We start from the raw sequence: 24174 nt of genomic DNA on the forward strand, positions 1-24174 counted from the left end.
CCCATATTTGGGAGCTACTCTCTTCTCTAATCCAGCTTTCTGGTCCTTTTCCCAGCCATGACATCCTCTCCCCAGATAATAACTTGGACCCAGCTGCATATCAGATTTCAGGCTCAAGGGGGAAAAAAACTAGTATAGTCACGGGCCTTTTGGAATATAACTAAAATATGCCTATTTATACAACAGTGATCCTCCAACTCTTCATCTGCACTGTTCCAGCCTTTAGTTCCATGATTAGTCAACAATTTATTTGGCTTTATATGTTAACTCTTTTCTGCCACCAGGTTCCAGATGCTAAGATGATGCCAACAAAACTTCCCTGGACAGACAACCCCCCCAATTTTGTCCTGGAGCTCTGCTTCCCCAGAGCCCTTCTCCACTAGGGAAAGAGAGAAAAAGGCTGGTAGTATGGATTGACCTGTCAATGCCCATGTTCAGCGGGGAAGCAATTACAGAAGCCAAACCTTCCACCTTCTGCATCCCACAATGACCTTGGGTCCATACTCCCAGAGGGTTAAAGAATAGGAAAGCTATCGGGGAGGAGATGGGATATGGAGTTCTGGTGCTGGGAATTGTGTGGAGTTGTACTCCTCTTATCCTATTTTTTGTCAATGTTTTGTTTTTAATAATAAAAAAGATCATTTTATTGGAGAAATGATGATTCACAGGACAGTTGTTGACACACGAGTAGTGTTGCCACCATCATATCCCCGGGACTCTACCCGTCTCCCACCATTTCCCTAGTGCAATATACTCACCGAGTATCTTTCCTTACAGATTTTACTTTCAAAGAGAAATTTTGTCTTCACACCCATTTTAAGTAATCGATCCAGAGACTTCTCACAGACATCATATCTCCCCCATGATCTGTGTCCTCTTCACAGAGTGGCTTATTTGTTATTATTGATGACCATATATTGGCATATGATTCAATATTCATACTTTATATTAGAGTTCAAAGTTGATGTGAACTCTTCAAAGGGTCTGGACAGATTTACTGACATGTATTCACCATTTTGCTATCTCACAGAGAAGACTACTTTTTTTAAAATAAAATTTTGTTAGAAACTTTAATTTGAAAGTGGTTATAGGGTCACTGAAATAGCTCACTTGGACCATGCACTGATTTGCCACATGTGTGACCCAGGTTTGAGGCTGTCCCTACCACGCTGAAGGAAGCTTTGGTGTTGTGATCGCTTTCACTCTCTATCTCTGTCTTTTTCTATCTAAAAATAATTTTAAAATTATTTTTATTATTATTATTATATCAGCACATTGGTCATCTCTGACTATTGGTGGTACCAAGGATTGAATCTGAGACCTCTCAAGTCGTTTTCCTTCTCACCCATCTTCCTTCTGAAAACAGGTCGATTATTCTGCACAGAGGGCTTGCTGGCTGCCTTCCTACTACTAGGTAATACCTGGCCCTTTAGGCTTCATTTAGAGGCGGGCTGATTTTCAGCTACTAGTGCCATCCACTTCTGGGTCAGTGAGCTGACCTCCTTGCACAGTCCTGCATCACTCTCCTGATCTACCCCACCTTGGCTTATCTCTGGCCCCTTTGTTAATGCGCAAAAGTTCACATACACAATTAATTATGGGTTGTGTGTGATGCTTTTAACTGACCTTTTCCCCGTGGTATGATTCTGTTGATTAGTGGGACCAGAACAACATGGGTTTAAGTCAGACTGTCTCCTTGCTGTTTAGATAGCAAGGTTTTTTTTACCGAGATAGTAGCTTGGGCTTTTATTAAAATGAGTACCATTTGTGTTGGTCCTCTGATCTTTTGGAATTAAAAAATAAAAAAGACTTTGGTGTATCACAGCAGCTAGCTTGGGTTTATTTCTTAAGACAATCAAAGGTTTGTTATGTCAGTACTGAATGGTAGATTTCAGGTACAGCAAGGAAGGCAATCAATTATCGACAGAGACAGAGCTTACTCATTATGGCTGTCTTAGAGTCTTAGAGTTTACGGGCTAGCTCAGTTACACATGTCCAATTGCCAGGAGAAGCAGCCATGGTGGGTGCCTGGAGCACACAGGAGAGCAGGGACCCAGGAGGGTGGAGTGCAGGAACAGAGAGCAGGAATGGTGTGCAGGCACCGACCTGTCTTCTGCCTGGTGCGTGCTAAAGTTCCATCCTGACACCAGCCTGTCATCAGCCCATTATGTCTAACTAGGCAGCCATATGCTAATGACATCACAACAACTTTGCCCTCTATCTGTCCTAGAAGGGGTCAACATCTTCATCCTTTTGCCCCAGGGACATTCAAAGAGCTAAAAGTATTTGTACCTTTCTTTCTGATTTTCCTGAAAGTTTTGAGAATACTAAGTGAGAATGTCCTCTCATAGGAAAGATAATAAAGAGAAGTAGGTTAAAAAAAGTCAGAGAGGGGCCAAGTGGTTGCACACCTGTGAGCACATTTTACAGTGCACAAGGACCCAGGTTCAAGCCTCTGGTCCCCACCTGCAGGGGGACAGCTTTGGAAACAGTGAAGCAGTGTTGCAGGTATCTCTCTGTCTCTCTCCCTATCACCCCCTTCCCTCTTAATTTTTGGCTTTCTCTAACCAATAAATAAATTAAGGTAATAAAAAATAAAAATAAATCAGTGAGAAGAGGGATGTATCTGTAAAGTCAGAAAAACTTCTTGGTCTCCCATATAGTTCTGAGAGAAGGTGGCAAATTCTTTAACAGCAATGACCTCTAATGCTTGAGGAGACTGAACCCCATGTAGTAGAGTTTCAAGCTTTGTTGAATATTATGTTCACTCATGGCACTGATAGTACAAAGCCCTTGAGTTAGTTTAAATTACCATGCAGTAAGATTAATGTGTGTTTATGTGGTTATACACAAAGATCTATGACAAAGGCCAAACAACGGGCTGGGGACCAGAGATTCCAGACTGGGTGTTGTATGGTGAGAGACCACCTGGGTAGGAATCTAGTGATGCTCTGTGTCCCTGGTAGAGGTAACTTCCCAGGAGGGTGGGGCTTTTAATTAACTTATGGATTGATTTGCTTATTTATTAATGAGTTAGGAAATCTTCCTGATACAGCTTTGGTTATTTTAGTTATGTTTGGGCTATGAGGGCACTCTACCTAGTGAGAGAGGGATCGATCCCTTTGGTTTGTCTTTGCTCAGGGGTTCCCTGAGCTTCTCTTCCTCTGCTTTTGAGTTTTCGGTGGCTTGCAGCTTATTCCGGTTATTACTGGTTCCCACAATTGCCATACAAGCAGCTTTTGTTGTCTTCATTTCACAGAGCATAGGCACTGCACTGCTAGATGGCGGGTCATCATCTCACCTTTTCTCTTCACCACAGCACTGCTCAGCTTTGGCCTCTGATGTTGCTGGGGGTTGAACCTATAACCTCTGCTGCCATACACATTAAAGTCTTCTCTTTTTTCCTGTAATATTTATTTATTACTGGATAAAGACAAAGAGAAATTGAGAGGAGAGGGGAAATAGAGAGGGAGAGAGATACTGAAGCCCTGCTTCACCACTTGTGAAGCTTTCCTCTTGAAAATAAGGACCAGGGGCTTGAACCTGGGTCCTTGTGCACTGTACTGTGTATGCTTAGACGGATGTGTCACCACCTAGCTCCAGGAGTCTTTTTACAGAACCGTTATGCTGTCTCCCCAGCTCTCTTTATTTGTATCTTTAAGGGGCCTGTGTGCTTTGTATTCTTTATAACAAAGCTATAATTTTACACATAGTGTTCTCTCGAGTTCGAGTTCTCTAAGTCATTTAGAGCCGGTTGGCTATATAGTTGATTGGTTTGAAGATCAAGTGCCTTGGGGACCCCATTTGTGACTGGATCTAAAGTCAGGTAGTCTGTTGGGATTGAACTGTTAGCTTGTGGCATCTGCACTAACTCCAGACAATGGTATCAAATTAGATTACAGTCCCCCATGGGGGTTGACACAGAACCCTCGGCAAGTCAGACATATGGGCATGTCCTCAGCTCTTGCCCTAGACCCTGGCCCCCTGTCCTTCTTCCTCCGCCTTGGTGGACACTGCCAGACTGTAGATTCTGAGCATCTTTTAATCATTGAGGACCAGAGCCAGACATAATTCTCTCTGATATCCTAGTAAAAGAAATGCACTAGCTACTTTATTTATTAATTTTATTTATTATTGTTATTATTATTATTTGCCTCCAGGGTTATTGCTGGGGCTCAGTGCCCGCACTAGGAATCCACTGCTCTTGGAGGCCATTTTTTTCCATTTTGTTAGTCTTGTTGTCGTTGTTGTTATTGCTGTTGTGGTTGAATAGAACAAAGAAAAATCAAGAGGGGGGAAGACAGAGAGGGGGAGAGTAAGAAAGACACCTGCAGACCTGCATCACCACTTATGAAGCGACCCCCCTGCAGATGGGTAGACAGGGGCGGGGGGGGGGTTCCAACCTGGATCCTTATTCTGGTCCTTGAGTTTTGCGCCATGTGTGCTTAACCGCTGTTACCGCCCAACCCTCCGCCCCCCAAGCTACTTTGCTGGCTTCTCAGAGAAATGCAAATGTGAACCCCAACTCCCCATTTATTTCTTCCCTTCCCATGTCCCTCATTTCAAACCTGGGGAGGGCTTCTTCCGCCAGCGTTATCTGCTCCTCCTCTGCTAGTGCCTTAGAAGACTTGGCAGTCACTTTTCCCTTATTCTTTTGGCCTTTTCAGGGGGAGAGGGGCAGAAGGCTGCTGAATACCAGTGTCTCCAAGTGGAGACTTGCACAGCGCTTTGGAAAGAGCATGAATAGATCCCAGGCTCAGGATGTTCCTTATGGTCCATCTGTATTTGCCAGAGAAAACGTAGAGGTTTTTTGAAGGGAGCTTGCTAACCTTGTGATCTCTCCTTGGCTTTTCAACTGGTGCTTCCTTATGGCCAGTGGCAGTTTCTTGGTTTTTTTGTTTTTTGTTTTTTTTTTTTTCTTTTTCTTTTTTCCAGGTGGTGTGGCACAAACACTACATTCTGTAAGAGAAGGAAGACGGGATGATCAATGAAAACTCCCTAATAAGTCACATGCAGTCTGAGCAGTGCTGTCAAGCTTAAAGGTCACATATTTCTGTGATATCAAAAACACAGAGCACAGCGGAAACCTCATGCATAAGCAAAGCTTCACACTGCATCCAGAAGTAATTTAAATGGCTGTGGACTTATCTCTAGGAGATAGGCTGCATCTTTTATGTATGTTAAACCTAAGAAAAGTGCTTAAAATCCGCCCTGGCATTTGCCTTGCAGAGTTCTTGTGGAGTAATGTGCCATGATATGCACTGAACTCCTAGAAAGGAGAAGTGTAAATGTATTATGGTCATTAGGAGTGGTGATGTTGTGTGTTGGGGTGGGGGTGGAGATTAAATGCTAAAGATAAAAATAAAATCATGGAACTCAGTAAGGGAAATGCAAAACTGGGTCTATGGCGGTCCATACTTCAATTCAATTAAATGACCACATAATGCTACATTCTACTCCCATGTGCATAAATTCACATAAAAACAAAATGACAGAAAATCACCAGCATCAGCAGAAAGTCAAGAGGCCATTAGTCATTACCCTCTCTTAATCCTCCTCTCATTATTATTCAGTGCCTAGAAAATTGACAAGCATGAAGTACTTAACTGACATCTGTTGGTGGGTCGTTCCTCCAAGCTGATCCTATCCTAGGTTCTCCTAGGCATTGACCAAGACACTGTTCAAGTCAGGCCCAAACTGGGACACAGATCTTCCTGGTCTGCTCCCTGTTGCAGCTGAAAATTCTATCCAGAGTTTACAGCTTTATCTCTTAGGATCTGTAGAACCCTTGCAATTAGCTAGTACTTGAGAGGGATAAAGAGGGAAGTCCGGATTCACTCCTGTCCTGCCACCTGCTTCTCTGTACATGGCAACATGGTGCCACACTTGGACAGAAGCTGTTTCTGCTTTGCCTTTGGCACCTAGAAACGACACTAGTCAGGGCGATCTGATGGTCTCCAGAATCCTATGATTAGTGTGGAGTGTTTCAGACATTCTGCTATTGTCTTGTGCTGAACCTTTTCAATAGGGGTGCTAACTGCTGATCCCCCAGTCAATATCCTCAGCTCTCCCATAAGACTCCTATTGATGTTGGAAGAGTATATTGAAATAAGTGAACCTGATAGGAGTCAGACCATGGCACATTCTGTAGATGTTGCATAAATTATGCCCAAACACGAAGCCTAAACCAAAATTATGGTGAAAAGAGAGGAGTTTATTACACTAGTGGGCAGGAGAAGTAAATCTCTTCAGAAGGTTTCTCTGCCTGGAACAAAGGAACAGCACAGATTTAAGTAGCATTTTTCAACGGGTCACATCATGGTTACATTTTCATTTCAAAGAAGCAGGATAAGATGAAAGAACTTTCATAGGGATGTGTCAAAAATCAATGTGTTATTTAGACATAAAGTAGGCAAAGGAGCATATGGCTGGAATTGCTCCTACCCCTGGTACCAGCCTCTTAACAGCTCTTTTTAAAAAATTTTTTAAAATTTTTATTTATTTTCCTTTTTGTTGTCCTTGTTGTTGTTTTTCTTGTAGTTATTGTTGTTGATGTTGTCGTTGTTGGATAGGACAGAGAGAAATGGAGAGAAGAGGAAAGACAGAAGGGGGAAAGAAAGATAGACACCTGCAGACCTGCTTCACTGCCCGTGAAGCAACTGCCCTGAAGGTGGGGAGCTGGGGGCTCCAACCAGGATCCTTATTCTGGCCCTTGTTCTTAGCACCATGTATGCTTAACCCGCTGTGTTACTGCCCTTATCTCAAAGGATGCCCTCTGGAGTTGTTCTGTTCAGCAAGTGGTTGTGGGGGCAGCAGCAGTTGCCCCATTTGTCAGCAGACAATAGGGAAATATGAGTGTTGGTTATATTAAGGAATATGCGTCTTTTTTTTGCTTCATAGAACAAAGTTGTTACAATGTGCAAGGAACCAGGTTCAAGCTCCTGGTTCCCACCTACAGGGGTGAAGCCTCATGAATGGTGAAACAGCATTGCAGATGTCTCTCTTTCCAACCCTATCTTCAAAGCTCCTGCTTTCTCTTTCTCTAAGATATAATCATCATTATTTATGTATGATCAATAATAACTATTTAACAATAAATTCATAAATCTGGAATAAATGAATCCTTTGCCAGAAGTTACGGTTACCACTGCAGACTGAAGTGACCTGTCCTTTTCGGACCAGTGTGTAACGACACTTCAGGAGCTGCAACCTGAAAGTGCAGGCGTCCAGCACAGTCCTTGTGTGCAAGCATGGGTGGTGAGCAGACCTGAGCAGACCTTTCATAAGGTCCACTGCTTCATGAAAATTTCTACTGTTAAAAAAGCAAAACTCAGGGGGATTCCAGAAGATGGCGGAATGAGAAGCTGCTAGTGGCCTGAGCTCCGACTACATCTACTGAAACAGTAGGATTTTTTGCCTTTAGTAGGACAGTCAATAAGGGGTCCTAGCGGTAACACCAAGGAGGTGATGATAACTCAATTTGGGGTAGAAAATAGAGTAAAAAGAAAGGAAAAAAAATTTTTTTTTAATTATTATTCCCAAAGCGCAACCCCACCTCCCCCCCATAACCAGTCCCTGGGGGCCAGAGATCTGCTCCTAGCAGCCTCCCCTGCTGAGTTTCTTTCTTTACCACGTTTCCTATCCCACCAGGGGGTGTCATTCATTCTAATTCTATTCCTTTCTGAAACCTTTGGCCTTTTCTCTTTCTAAGTAGCCAATTCCAGATACAGATATTCCACCAAGCAGAGACTTACTCAGACAGGGAAAGACCATCAGAGGGTTTTTTTTTTTTTTGCTTTATTTTCTCAACAATCAACTGCCTCTGCTCAGGGGGCCTGAAGCAATCTGGAGCCATCCAAGCTGAAGACAGGACATATTTTTTACTCTGTTCTATTTTATTATCAATACAAGATAAACGCATATCCCTCTCCCACTCTCCTTCAGGTTGACCAGAATTAACTCTTAGTGTATTTTCCATTGCTAGGGGACGGGGTGTCTTATTCACTGCTAAAGTATCTTGTTTCAATCTTCCTACCGCCCCTACCCATTCTCTCCCCCCCACATAGCTAATTGCATAATAAATAAATAAATAAATAAATAAATAAATAAAAAACTCCTTCCACAGCTCTTTTATTACTGTTCTTTTTCTTATCTTTTTCTTTTCTCTCTCTATTTTTTTCTTCTTTTTCTCATTCCTGTCATCCTTTCTTCCTTCCTCCTTCAGCTTTCTGAATTCACTGATACATGTTTGGGAATTATTTTGGGGAGGAAATCTGACTCAGAGTGGACTCTCTCTGTGTATCTCTGCTCTACTACCCTTTCTCCTCTAGCTACCCCTAGAATATACAGTGGATAGTAGATTTACATAACTGTCTATTCCTGCTATTCTTGTCTAGTCCTGAGGGTTTTTTTTTCTGTTTTTGTTTGTTTGTTTTAATTTCTTAACAATCAGTTGCCTCTGCTCAGGAGGCTTGAGGCAATCTGGAACAGGTTTTTTACCCTGCTCTATTTTATTATTAATATTATGTAAAGGTGTATCTCTTCCCCCCGACCCCCTTTAGGTTGACAAGAATTAACTCTTAGGGTATCTTTCATTGCTAGGGGACTGGCCGTCTTATCCATTGTGAGAGGAACTGGCTTCACTACTCCTTCCTCCACTATAGACTCTCCCCTTCTTCCTCCTCCTAGCTAATTAAAAAAATAAAATAAAAAATACATTATTCAATTAAAAAACTTTCCTGTCACTGCTCTTTTAGTACAGCTCTTTTTCTTATCTTTTTTATTTTGTCTCTCTTGTTTCTCTTTTTTATCTTGTCTTCCTTTCTTCCTTCCTTCTTCTTTGGCTTTCTGAATTCACTGATATTCATTTGTGAATTATTATGGGGAAGATATCTTACTCAGAGTGGACTGTCTATGTGTGTATCTCTGCTCTACTTCCCTTTCTCCTCTTGCTACCCCAGGAATATACAGTGGATAGTAGATTTTCATAATTGTATATTCTTGCTATCATTTCTTTCTTTTTTCTTTCTTCTTCACTTGGACTTAGTTACTATTTTTTCACAGTCTGGAGACATGGTTTGGCTAACTGGTAGTGATTAAACTGCTTCAATACTTGCTTCAGTTGATTTTTTAATTCCTGAGCCTGGTGATTACATTTGTCATAAAGATATTTAGTACAGTGTTGCTTGTACTCAAAACACAACAACTGAGGAAAAACAGAGCATAAAAATGAGAAACACATTAATCAAACAAAAGGGTAGATCAAAAACAAATAAAATGGCTACCACAATAAATGAAGACAAGAGCCCAGAAGAAACTACAAATAAGCCAGAAGTAACCATAGATAAGAAAAGTATGCAAGCAATAATAAACATTAATCACAGAAATGAAAACAACATTGGAGGAAAGGAATGGCAGTATTAGGGAAACAACAGTTGAGACCCCCCCAAGGAAAATACTGATTATCTAGAGGCAATTAGAGAACTGAAAGCTGAAATAGCTAAACTGAGGAAAGAAGCAGAGGGAAGGGAAAGCAGACTAACAGAAGCAGAAAACAGAATTAGTCAGACAGAGGATGAGTTAGAGAAAACTAAGAAAGAGGTGAAAGAGCTCAAAAATAGATTGAGAGACACTGAAAGCAACAGCAGAGACATACGGGATGATCTCAAAAGAAGGAACATTCATATAATTGGCCTGCCAGAGTAAGAAAGAGAGGAAGGGGAAGCAAACATCCTAGAGGAAATTATAGAAGAAAACTTTCTAGACCTGAATAACAGAAAGGGCATCAAGATTAAGAGGCCCAGAGAGTTCCAAACAGAATCAACCCAGACCTGAAGACACCAAGACACACCATAGTCACAATGAGAAGAAGTAAGGATAAAGAAAGGATCCTAAAGGCTGCAAGAGAGAAACAAAAAGTCACATACAGGGGAAAACCCATAAAACTATCAGGATACTTCTCCACTCAAACTCTAAAAGCCAGAAGAAAATGTCAAGATATCTTCGAGCCCTGAATGAAAAAGGGTTTTAACCAAGGATAATATATCCTGCTAAACTTTTATTCAAATTAGACAGAGGGATCAAAACCTTCTTAGACAAACAACAGTTAAAGGAGGCAACCATCACCAAGCTGGCCCTGAAAGAGGTTCTAAAAGACCTCTTATAAACAAGAACATCACTATAATACTTGTAATATATCAGAGCAAACAAAATTTTTTTTTGAACAATGGCACTACAATACATTAAATCCATAATATCAATAAACATCAATGGATTAAACTCACCCATCAAAAGGCACAGGGTGGGGGGATGGATCAGAAAACATAACCCAACCATATGCTGCTTGCAAGAATCCCATCTGACACAAGATAAACACAGACTTAAAGTGAAAGGATGGAAAACTATCATACAGGCTAACGAACCACTAAAAAAGTCAGGAACAGCCATTCTGATCTCAGACACAATAGATTTTAAATTAAATAAAGTAATAAAAGATAGGCAAGGACATTACATAATTATTAGAGGATCAATCAGCCAAGATGACTTAACAATTATTAACATCTATGCACCCAATGAGGGATCATCTAAATACATCAAGTACTTACTGAAAGAACTTCAAAAATACATCAATGTTAATACAATAAAAGTGGGAGACTTTAATACCCCACTATCACACTTAGACAGATCAACAAAGCAGAGAATCAACAAAGACACAAGAAAATAAAATGAAGAGATTGACAGACAAGACCTCTTGGATATTTTCAAAGTCCTTCACCACAAAAAACTGGAATACACATTCTTTTCAAATCCACATAACACATACTCCAGGATAGATCACATGTTAGGCCACAAAGACAGCATCAATAAATTCAAGAGCATTGAAATCATCCCAAGTATCTTCTCAGACCACAGTGGAGTAAAACTAACATTTAACAACCAACACAAAATTATTAAAAGTCACAGAATTTGGAAACTAAACAACATACTCCTTAAGAACTACTGGGTCAGAGAGTCACTCAAGCAGGAAACTCAAATGTTCTTGGAAACAAATAAAAGTGAAGACACAACCTATCAAAATATTTGGGACACAGCTAAAGCAGTACTGACGGGGAAACTTATAGCCATACAATCACATATTAAACACCAAGAAGAAGCTCAAATGAATGACTTTACTGCACACCTCAAGGTCTTAGAGGAAGAGGAACAAAGGAACCCTAAAGCAACCAGAAGGACAGAAATCACTAAAATTAGAGCAGAAATAAACAACATCGAAAATAAGAGAACCATACAAAAGATCAATGAAGCCAAATGTTGGTTCTTTGAAAGATTAAACAAAATGACAAGCCCCTAGCCAGACTCACCAAACAAAAAAAGAGAGAAGACTCAAATTAATAGAATTGTAAATGATGGAGGAGCTATCACAACTGACAACACAGAAATCCAGAGAATCCTGCGAAACTTCTATGAAGAACTATACGCCACTAAGCTAGAGAATCTGGAAGATATGGAACAATTCCTAGAAACATATGGCCTTCTAAAAGTGAACCAAGAAGAATTACAAAACCTAAATGCACCAATCACAGACAAAGAAATTGAAACCGTTATTAAGAATTTCCCCAATAACAAAAGTCCTGGACCAGATGGCTTCACAAACGAATTCTACAAAAATTTCAGGAAACAGTACCCATACTTCTTAAGCTTTTCCATAAGACTGAAGAAACAGGAATACTTCCTTCTACCTTCTATGAAGCCAACATCACCCTGATACCAAAAGCTGATAGGGACACAACAAAAAAGGAAAACTATAGACCAATATCTCTGATGAACATAGATGAACATAAATATTCAACAAGATCTTGGCCAACCGGATACAGCAGCAAATCAAAAAGATTGTCCATCACAACCAAGTGGGATTGATCCCAGGAATTCAAGGCTGGTTACAACATCCATAAGTCAATCAATGTCATTCACCACATCAATAAAAGCAAAGCCAAAAACCACATGATTATCTCAATAGATGCAGAGAAAGCCTTTGACAAAATCCAACACCCATTCATGCTCAAAACTCTACAAAAAATGGGAATAGATGGGAAATTCCTCAAGATAGTGGAGTCTATATATAGCAAACCTATAGCCAACACCATACTCAATGGACAGAAGCTGAAAGTATTCCCCCTGAGATAGGGGACTAGACAGGGCTGTCCACTGTCACCATTACTCTTCAACATAGTGTTGGAAGTTCTTGCCATAGCAATCAGGCAAGAGAAAGGAATCAAAGGAATACAGATTGGAAGGGAAGAAGTCAAGCTCTCACTGTTTGCAGATGATATGATAGTATACATAGAAAAACTTAAAGAATCCAGCAGAAAACTGCTGGAAGTTATTAGGCAATATAGCAAGGTCTCAGGATACAAAATCAATGGACAAAAATCAGTGACATTTCTTCATGCAAACACTAAGTCTGAAGAAGAAGACATCCAGAAATCACTCTCAAACATATGAAAAACTGCTAACAAACATGAGACACTAACAAACATATGAAACACTAACAAACATATGAAAAACTGCTCCAGGTCGCTGATTGTCAGAGAAATGCAAATTAAGACAACACTGAGATACCACCTCACTCCTCTGAGAATGGCATACATCAAAAAGGACAGCAGCAACAAATGCTGGAGAGGCTCTGGGGACAGAGGAACCCTTTTGCATTGCTGGTGGGAATGTAAATTGGTCCAGCTTCTGTGGAGAGCAGTCTGGAAAACTCTCACAAGGCTAGACATGGACCTTCCATATGATCCAATAACTCTTCTCCTGAGATTATACCCCAAGGACTCCATAACACCCAACCAAAAAGAGGTGTGTACTCCTATGTTCATAGCAGCACAATTCATAATAGCTAAAACCTGGAAGCCACCCAGGTACCCAACAACAGATGAGTGGCTGAGAATGCTGTGGTATATATACACAATGGAATACTATGCAGCTATCAAGAACAATGAACCCACCTTCTGTGACCCATCTTGGACAGAGCTAGAAGGAATTATGTTAAGTGAGCTATGTCAGAAAGATAAAGATGAGCATGGAATGATCCCACTCAACAACAGCAATTGAGAAAGAAGATCTGAAAGGGAAACTAAAAGCAGGATCTGACTAAATTGAAAGTAGGGCATCAAAGTAAAAACCCTGTAGTGAGGGGTAGACATGTGGCTTCCTGGGCTGGTGGTGGGTGGGGGTCGGTGGGTAGGATGGGACAGAGTCTTTTGGTGGTGGGAATGGTGTTTGTGTACACTTCTAGTAAAGTGTAGTCATATAAATCACTGGTTAATTAATATGAGGTGGAAAATTAATTGTATGTCTTGAAGTTTTTAAAACACAGACTGAGTCTTCTTAATATATAGGCTATGTATTTGATATGCAGACTCTCTCAAAAGCCTAGATGAAGTAGATCAGAGCCAACCAGTGGCACAGCTATTTACAAGATACTGGGTACTATACAGCAAACCCTAACAAAAGACTTTTTAAAGTTAACCCAATTACCAAATTACGTGATGATAACATTAACTATCCATTGTCTTTTTGAACCCTAAGACAGCAGGAACCTCACATCCACTATAGAGCCTATATTTCTCCCAGTCCTGGAAGCTTAGGATAGGGTTCACTTTCCCACATGCCTCTCCCAATCCATATCAAATAATATTGCATCAGCCGATCGCAACCTAATCAACGCAACAATTGCCATCTCAACATGCTTCACTTCAGACTGTGTCCAGAGACTTCACTTGTAGAATGACAACCCTTCAGCTTCATCACTCGGGTGAGACCTTTCCTTTCATAGCATTCTCTATTTCCATCCCAGGTGGATCACTTTCTAACAAAGTCCCAAAACCTAGATACACCAAGTTCTGTGAGAGAGAGCATATGTTCACATGTATCCATAAACTAGTGCAAAATATATACCTGAAAGCAGAAGTACTCTAGAGTTTTCAGTTATTACCCCCCCCCCAACACTTCCTCTCCACTATTCCAACCTTTGGGTCCATGATTGCTCAACAATTTGCTTGGCTTTGTATGTTAACTTTCTTTTCAGCCACCAGGTTCCAGATGCCATCAGGATGCTGGCCAGGCTTCCCTGGACTGAAGACCCCACCAATGTGCCCTGGAGCTCAGCTTCCCCAGAGACCCACCCTACTAGAGAAAGAGAGAGGCAGACTGGGAGTATGGATGGACCAGTCAACGTCCATGTTCAGCGGGGAAGCAATTACAGAAGCCAGACCTTCCACCTTCTGCAAGCCACAATGACCCTGGGTCCATGCTCTCAGAGAGATGGAGAATGGGAAAGCTATAGTGGAGGGGATGAGATATGGAGATTGGGTGGTGGGAATTGTGTGTAGTTGTACTCCTTCTATCCTATGGTTTTGTTAATTTATCCTTTCTTTAAAAAAAAATAGTTAACATCTTAAAAAAAAAAAAAAAGCAAAACTCAGGGGCAGGATGGTGTTACACCTGGTTGAGTATACATGTTATAGTGTGCAAGGACCCCAGTTCGAGTCCCCAGTCCCCACCTGCAAAGGGAAGCTTCACGAGTGGTGAGGCAGTGTTGCAGGCCTCTGTCTCTTTCCCTATCACTCCCTTCCCTCTCAATTTCTGGATTTTTATATACAATAAATAAAGATAATAAAAATATATTTTTTAAAAAAGCAAAACTCAGCGAAGTAAGTGTAAGAATCTATTTGTCTTTATTAGATGATTCCTGAATCTGCAGCAAATTGAAAGGTTCTGAAAGAAAGAAAGTTTTTATAGTCAGAAGCAAGGTGGCACAGATTTATTAGCATAAAAAAGGTGGTGTGGGGAGTCGGGTGGTAGCACAGTGGGTTAAGTGCATGTGGCGCAAAGCGCAAGAACAGGCAGAAGGATACCGGTTTGAGCCCTTACCTCCCCACCTGCAGGGAAGTCACTTCACAGGTGGTATCTATCTTTCTCTCCCCCTCTTTGTCTTCCCCTCCTCTCTCCATTTCTCTCTGTCCTATCTAACAACAGTGACATCAACAATAACAACAATAATAACTAAAACAACAATGAAAAACAACAAGGGCAACAAAAGGGAAAATAAATAAATAAGTAAATAAAAAAGTTTCTTAAAAAAAAAGTGGTGTGGTGGTGGTGGTGGGGTGCTATATCAGGCTCCTCTCTGGAGAAAGATGCTGGAAGACCGTCTTATAAGATTGCTTTACTATTGCTGACCAGGAAACTCTAGATTAGTTGATTTAAAATTCGACTTTGATAGAGGCTGTGACTGCATCAGCTCTGTATTAAGTCTTGGTGAGGGTCCCAGCACATACAACTCCACTGGGGTCTCTCCTTCCTCTGTTCCTTTCTTCTGAAGGAAGGAGTAGGGCTTTGGAAGTGGTGCGCAGTAAAGAACTTAAATGTTCTACATGTACCAACAACTATATTTATTGTAAACCATTAATGCCCCTAATCAAACTAAAAGTAAAGAACTGGTTTTGAGTGTGCACTGTGCCATTTCTTCTCTCAGTCCTGTACTGGCACACACTTAGAGTTTCACATTTAAGTCAGTTACTTTGGTTCGTAAACAAACAAAAGCAAATAACAAAGGTGGCCTGGGAGGGGATAGAGTGGCAGAGATGGGGACTTGTGAACATGAGGCCCCTAGTTTAACACCTCTCACTACATATGTCATAGTTGTGGTCCAGTTCCCTCTACTTCTCATAAATAAAGACATAAGCTAATACATCTTTAAAACACGGCAGACAAACAAAAAACTGAAGTAAGCTCAAAACTGAGTTTCCATCAGGTCACATCAAGACTTAAGACCTAATCTGATGGTAGTATCAGCTTCTTCCAACCCTGGAATTCTAAGTCAGAGTTCTGGAGTTTTCTGGTCAGGCTAGCAAAGTGATCTGCACAAGACTCCCAGACTATCTTAAGGGGTGTGACTCACTGTGACATCTTTCTTTTCTGGTTCTAGTGTTATGGGGGGCAGGGGGCTGATGTTTGCTCTCCCCCAACATTTAAAAGTTCATCACACATTATCTCAACAAAGAAGAGTTGATTCAGGCACTTTAAACTTTATTCAGGAAAATTGAGAACATTCACATGTGAGGGCATGAGAGGGAGAGAGAGAGAGGGAGAGAGAGAGCAAGAGAGAGGCAAAGAGGAAAAAGACCAAGTTATCACTTACATGATGGCCTAGGCAAAGAGAGCTGACAAGGTCCCTAAGCAATCTGGAAGGTCTGTCCTGCTTTACGGCCCAAACCCCGCCTCCACCTTCCTAACACGCTCCTATTTTTTGAGTGGTCCTACTGAACCCTCCAGGTATTCCTTGTCCCTTAATACTACTTTCTTTCTGAGTACAAGAACTTCTGTGTACACCTCTTCACAGAACTTTCTTTTGCTAAGTGGAATGCTCTCCCATTCAGGAGTCACTTCATAAAGCTAGTTAGCTTTCCAAATGGATCCCTTCCCCATGTTTATTAATTAATATTGCTTTGGTGTCTAACCAATGGATCTTAAACTGAGAGGGGGGCAGTGCAGGGGAAGTGGTGTGCTGCACAGGGGGTGTGTGTGGTGGGGGTACTTTTCTCTTACCTTCTCAGTTCTTCCAGGACGGCAACTGATCAAATTAACATCCAGTGGGCAAAAGAAAAAAAAACAAAAATACAGGTTTGCTAATAGCATACATACTTCCTGTGTCCATGGAGGTAATGAGCTACCTAAAATGGCTGGAGTTACCTCCCTCAGCATCTGCAGCTAAAGGCAAATAATGCTGAGGAAGGGATGAGTCAGTATGAGAAATCACCAGGAAAGACATCCTATTGAAAGGTGAGTCTCTTACTGGTATTCAGATCAATACTTTCTGCATAAACTGGCTCTTGTAGAGTTAAGCAGATTAGGTCCTCTCTCCATAGCCTGCCCTGGCCGCCCTTACACATGCAGATTCCCTTTGTGCTTGGGAATGTCTCTTAGGGTAACTTCCAACTAAATGAAACTTCCAACCCTTAAATTAAAGAGAAACAGTTTGGTGGGACTGTTTTTGTTCCCCAACAATACTGAATGGATAAAGACATCCCCACCCCTGCTGTTAAATTTTAACAGCTTCAGGGTTAAAGCTTCAGGTGCCTCAGGGTTCTGTTGTACTCCTTGGAGTAGGAGACTTGGGGAGCAGGGACAAGCTATCTTATACAAAGGTGAAACAACTCTGGAGAATTGTGTTAAGAAACACTTTTTAGAAGTCTGGGATCTATATAAACAGGTGTGTGAGAGAGCACATTTGGATTAATTTGTATCCATGGGCTAGTGGAGCATGTGAAATCAGAAGTTCACAGATGTATAATTAACATTCTCAATTGTATCTATGAATTCTTTCAGTGAATAATTGAGAGCCTGCTCCACTTGCCACTGGGAAATCTCCTGAAGTTATAAGCTTCTGAATCAAGTAGTAATAAAGTCATATCAATAACTAACCTTAATAATGATTATTATTATGGTGAGAGAAAAAAGAAGATGGTTATGGAAGGTGAAGTTGAATAAGAGGCCTGGGAGGGGGGTTGCACTTGGAACTCTGCTGGTAGAGTCACATAGATGAATACCTCAGTTAGGAATCACAGACTTTCTCAGGTTATCAGAAAGGGCAAGTGTTTAGTGGAGCAAGGATAGAGATTAAAAGGAAACCCATGGCTTTACTAGTTTTATCTGAGTTGGACAGCTAACATGCAGGTGGACCCAAGGTCTTGTCTGAGTTGGTGTCATAGTTGTAAAAAGAACTAGATAGCTGGACCAAAGAAAGGAGTCACTCTCAAATATGAGAACAGTACATACATATTGTTAACTGTAAACCTAATCTATTTGAACTGGGGCCCATATTCAGCACAGGAGCCTATGTATTCTCTGCATACCTGTAGGTCTGAGCTCACATTCTGTGGTCATAGCTAGAAACATTCAAGGCTGCACTAATTTCAGGACCCATCTAGTAAAGCCATGGGCTCCTTGAAATACACCTAAAATAGACCTACTAGCTCTTTCTAAGATGGAGACCCCCAAATCATCATCTGCAATATTCTTGCCTTTAGGTTTGTGATTAGTCAACAATTTGTTCTGCTTTATATGTTAACTCTTTTTCAGCCACCAAGTTCCAGATGATACCATGATGCCAGCCTGACTTCCCTGGGCAGAGGACCCCAACAATGTGTCCTGGAGCCCTGCCTCCCCAGACCCCTGCCCCACTAGGGAAAGATAGGGACAGGCTGGGAGTATGGACCAAACTGTCAATGTCCATGTCCAGTGGGGAAGCAATTACAGAAACCAGACCTCCCACCTTCTGCACCCCATAATGATCCTGGGTCCATGATCCCGGAGGGATAAAGAATAGGGAAACTATCAGGGGAGGGGTGGGGATATGGAGCTCTGGTGGTGAGCAATGTGTGGAATTGTACTCTTCTTATCCTATGGTCTTGTCAATATCTCCATTTTACAAATAAAAAAAATAAAAAATAAAAAACAAGAAAGAATTTAAAAGGATAGATACATGCATGGATACCTATAGGTCCTTGAGAGTGAGAGAGGCCCAGAATTTCCTGGCCTTCCTAGTTTTATATTGGGTCTAGGGTTAGGGTATGTTACACTAAAAGGATTAAGTGTGTGCCTGTCACAGCAAAATTGAGACAAACAGCAAAGCCAAAGCCCTATGGAGGGCAAGGAGGATGCTTTCTTAATGCTGTCGGGTTCTGGGGGTTTGTACCCAGAAGCCTGAACAGACTTTTTTTTTAAATTTTTTTTTTATTTAAGAAAGGATTAATTAACAAAACCATAGGGTAGGAGGGGTACAACTCCACACAATTCCCACCACCCAATCTCCATGTCCCACCCCCTCCCCTCCTGAACAGACTTAGCAAACACTGTTTATCCAAGATAGATTCACAGGATTTAGTTTTTCCAATAGAAGGTGAATGTGTTTACCATTTACAGGAATGCTCTCTTTCAAGAAAAAAAAAGTGGGGGGCTGTTATTTATCTGAATAAATGTATTCTCTAAACGGAAACACTTACCTACATATTTTTTTTGTACTGCTACTTTTGTACTTTTTTGTAAGTGCCAATATGAACAACTTTTGGGAGGAAAGCAAGAAGGAATGACGAGAAACTGAAAGTTAAAGTTAATTAAAGTTTAGTCTGGAAGGAAGATATGTCTTTGACAAGATAATATGAGCCAATAGGAAAATGACTCAATTTATACACAACCATGTAGGAACACACTTATTTCATCACAAGAGGCAAATCTGTGAAGGCACGCTAGCTCTGACTCAATCTTGTCGGGAGAAAAATAAAATGTTCTTTTACTAATAGGCTCTACTTTATTATTTTCCCCAAAAAGAAGATAACTCTGTTGATTACCTGAAAAGAAGATGTATAAATAGTGCTCTTAAAAATGTGAAATTGTGAAGAAACTATGCCACTATGCTAAAAAAGCTACTTACTCAATAACATTGAATCCCATAGAAACACATTTTCTAACACACTTTTACTGCAACAATGATGCACTGAATATGAACTATGCCTCCAAATTATTTGCTTTCTAAGAAACAAAAATCTATCTCCTTAATGCTATTATCAGGATGCTTTCAACAAATATGTGCAATTTCATGTAATTTTGTCTAAGCAAATCAGCTGAATTCCATGCTATCATTTTGTTCCCAGGCAAAGCTGATATCATTACCATATGACTACACCCAGCCAGCAGTTAGTTCTGCAGTAACTGCTTATCCTCACAGAATCTTTTCCCCTAAATGTCAACGTCATTCAAATACACTCCACATGAACAACATTCAAAGGAACAATTCTATAGTGCTACCACCCACCCAATTTATTACCTTCCAAAGAGGGAGGGAGGGAAGGAAACGGAAGGGAGAGAGAGAGAGAGAGATTGAGAGAGAGAAAGAAATTGGGGCTTACAAGAGAAATCCAGGATTTTTTTTCCTTGCAAGAACTTAAAGATAACTTATTTATTTAAGTGCTTAATTCTAGGATGTTGAGCAGAAAAGAGCACAGCACTATATCTGTGAAAGACGGCCATGTGTTTTTACTGTAGACACCACTCTACCTGCTATTAGTTCATGCTTTCCAATGCATCACTCCTACAATCTTATCTCTCAGTGCAGTCTCCAAAAAAACCTCCATGAGGGATCTATCCCTTTCACATTATACATCCTCAGCTCCTAGTAATTTCTTTCTTTTTTGCCTCTACGGTTACCTCTGGGGCTTGGTGCCTGTACTACAAATCCACTGCTCCTCGTAGCCATTTTTCCCCCATATCTTGTTGTTTGTTGCTGTTGCTGTTGTTGTTGGATGGGACAAAGAGAAATTGAGAGAAGAGGGGAAGATAGAGAGAAATATAGATACCTGCTGACCTATGCCCAGCAGGTGGGGATCCAGGTCCCTGTGCCTTAGCTCCTATTAGTTTTTGTTTAAGTTCCTATTAGTTTGAATGTAGTATATTATAGTAAAAATACTTATAAATTACAGAGATTACCACTGCTACCTCTAGAAAGCTTCCATTCCAAAACACTAATTTTATACAAAGCATGGATATTTGGGAAAAAGAAACAACTACTTATAACTGTGTAAACCAATAGACAAAACCCTTCCTTTAATTTTTTTACAATAACTTGTAAGCCCAACTTACAAATAGGATGCAGTCAATTGGGGATCATAGCATAGTGGTTGTGCAAAAAGAATTTCATGCCTGAGGCACCAGAGGTCCCAGATTCAATCCCTGGAACCACCTTTAATCAGAGCCTAGCAGTGTTCTAGCCAAAAGAAAAAAAAGTAATAATAAAAATTAAAGTAACACAATAGTCCTATATTTGTTTTACTTATTTATTTGAATTGTCACTGAGGCTTTAACCACCACTGTGCTCCAACTCAGGAATCGAAATAATATTGAAACAACTGTTAATTTCCATAACCATGAACTCTTTTTAAATTTTATTTATTTTCCCTTTTGGTGCCCTTATTTTTATTGTTGTTGTAGTTATTATTGTTGTCATTGTTGTTAGATAGGACAGAGAGAAATGGAGAGAGGAGGAGAAGACAGAGATGGGAAGAGAAAGATATATATCTGCAGACTAGTTATACTGCCTGTAAAGTGACTCCCCTGCAGGTGGGGAGCTGGGAGCTCTAACTGCAAACCTTATGCCAGTCCTTGTGCTTTGTGCCATGTGCACTTAACCTGCTGCTCTACTGCCCAACTCCCTAACCGTGAACTCTTTAAGTACCTTACAATCCAGGCAACAGTGATCAGTCATTCAAAAAGTACTGAGACAGGGACCTCATAACATACTATATAGAATGGTTAAAACAACAAGAAGAAATATATGAGAAATGAACCAGGACAAGAGTCCAGCTAAAAGCCCCCCAAAGGCTGAAGCACAAAATAATGAGGTCAACATCCAAACACTAGTTAAGGAAATAATCACAGGAGTGAGTAGAGAGTTTGGAAGAATTGTCATCAGAAATGCAGAAACAACAAATGAGACCCTGGAAGAAAACACTAATTATCTCAAGGTTATTAGAGAGCTGAAAGCTGAAGTAGCTGAGCTAAGAACACAACTAGCTGAATAAGCTAAAACAGTATCAGAACAGGGTAACAAAATAAATGAACTCCAGAAAACAGTAGAGGGGAAAGAGAATAGAATGAATGAGGCTGAAGACAGAATTAGCAAGATCGAGGACAAATTAGAGACAACTAAAAAAGAAGCAAGAGATCTCAAAAAGAGATTAAGAGATACTGGAAAAAAAATAGAGACCTATGGGGTGACTTCAAAAGAAATAATATACTCATTATTGGCTTACCAGAGGAAGAAAGAGAAGGAGGGGAAGAAAACATTCTGCAGGACATAATAGCTGAGAACTTCTCTAGTATAGACAACATAAAAAACAAAGGTTCAAGAAGCCTAGAGGGTCCCAGACAGAATTAACCCAGACTTAAAGACACCAAGAAACATCATATTTAGAATGAAAAGGAATAAGGATAAAGAAAGCATTCTGAAGGCTGCAAGAGAAAAACAAAGAGTCACCTACAGAGGAAAACCCATAAGATTAGCAGTAGACTTCTCCACACAAACACTACAGTCCAGAAGAGAATGACAAGATATCTATCAAGTACTCAGTGAGAAAGGCTTTCAACCAAGACTACTGTATTCTGTTAGACTGTCATTCAGACTAGATGGAGGCATAAAGATGTGATTGGTTAGATTTGAAGATTAGGCTTAAACATCTGAATGTTTCTTTCCTGCAATAAAAACAGCACTGATACTTCTGAACATCTTGGGGAATATAATAAGTAAATGAAGTCTGTTTGGGATAAGTGCTGAAAGAAAACGTGAGCTCAGAAATTCAAGTGCATCCTATTCTGTGTAACCTGAAAGAGACTCTTATTTCCTAGTGCTACCAGGCTGAGATTGCCTAAAATATCTTGTAAGATAGTAATATTACAACTTGCTTACTTACAAGATAAGTTGAATCTCCTCTATCATGGCATTCTATTTAAATGGGAGAACTGATTGGGAAAGAATAGGATTCTGTAAATTGAGATCGGGAATATGTGGAAGACTCTCGTCAGGTTGGGAACATGAGTTTCTAAATTCTAAAGAGACTTCTTTACTAACAGATGCGGGCACCTGACCCTGTGATGTTGGCCTCTTCCGCACTGTGTGTGGAGTTCTTCTGGGGAAGAAAAAAATGGCCTCCCATTAGACAATTTTCATGTGTCTATGCCCCTACTTCTTCTAGACCTATCATGAAACTAAAGTTCTAGAAAATCATTAAAAGTGACATACAAATCTGGGACACAGCAATATGGTCATGCAAAAAACCTCTCATGTCTGAGATTTGTAGGTGCCAGGTTGAATCCTGAAATAAGATAGAGAGTCCAGAACTAAAAACAACACATGCATAGGGAAATTATATCTCATAAAATGTACAATACTGTTCAATAGGAAAAAGAAAGTCTCTGTACAAAATGGTGTTTGGTGAATTGGACAACCACATGTAGAAAAATGAAACTAGACCACCATTTAAAATAGTGCACCAAAATTAACTCATAATGGATTAAATATCTATTAGACCTGAAACTATAAAATACACAGAAAAATACACCAGTGAAACATTTTAGGACCTTAACCTTAAAGATATATTTGAAGACTCCACCCCATGGGTAAGGGAATCAAAACCAAGAATGAACCAATGGGACTATCTCAAATATAAAAGCTTCTACACATCAAAAGAAAGTTCCATAAAGATAAACAGAAAACCCAGAAAATGGGAAAAGATAGTTGCACACTACACTTTAGACAAGCAGTTATCAAACATTTATAAAGAACTCATACAACCAAACACAAAGAAAATTAAGAGCCCAATAAAAAGTTGGCAGAAGATATGAATTGATGGTTCTCTAATGAAGAGATACACATGACCTACAGACATATGCAAAAATGCTCCAAATTCACTCATCATTAGAGAAATGCAAATCAAAACCACCTTTCACATCTGTGAGAATGGTCTTCATTAATAAAACAGAAGACGGGAGCCGGGCGGTAGCGCAGCGGGTTAAGCGCAGGTGGCGCTAAGCGCAAGGACCGGCATGAGGATCCCGGTTCGAGCCCCCGGCTCCCCACCTGCAGGGGAGTCGCTTCACAGGCGGTGAAGCAGATCTGCAGGTGTCTGTCTTTCTCTCCTCCTCCTCTCTGTCTTCCCTTCCTCTCTCCATTTCTCTCTGTCCTATCCAACAACGACGACATCAACTACAACAACAATAAAAAAAAAGACAAGGGCAACAAAAGGGAAGATAAATAAATAAAATTACAAAAAAAAAACAAAACAGAAGACAAGTATTGGAGAGGATGTGGAGAGAGAGGAGCTCTACTCGGCTGGTGGGAGTGCAAATTCATACAGCTGCTACAGAGAATAGTATGGAGAATCTTTAAACAAATACAAATGGAAATACCTTATGATTTATCAATTTGACTATGAGGCATATACCCCAAAGATATAATGACATCACTTCAAAGAGGTATATGAACCCCTGTGATCATAGAAGTCTTACTCACAATAGCAAAAACTTGGAAACTAAAAAATGCCCTTCAATGACTGGATAAAGAAG

The 24174-nt window shown here is 40.4% G+C and overlaps 1 long non-coding RNA gene across 1 annotated transcript in view; it reads left to right on the top strand.

Annotated features, from left to right (window-relative positions):
- LOC132539406 (uncharacterized) overlaps positions 1-14490 on the top strand; it is a 283959-nt gene extending 269469 nt beyond the window's left edge. The window contains exon 3 of the long non-coding RNA XR_009550670.1: positions 14094-14490. This is a non-coding gene — a long non-coding RNA (uncharacterized LOC132539406). The remainder of the gene's footprint in view (positions 1-14093) is intronic.
- The last annotated feature ends 9684 nt before the right edge of the window (positions 14491-24174 follow it).

The sequence above is a fragment of the Erinaceus europaeus genome, chromosome 7, assembly GCF_950295315.1.
Source record: "Erinaceus europaeus chromosome 7, mEriEur2.1, whole genome shotgun sequence".
Lineage (NCBI taxonomy): Eukaryota > Metazoa > Chordata > Mammalia > Eulipotyphla > Erinaceidae > Erinaceus > Erinaceus europaeus.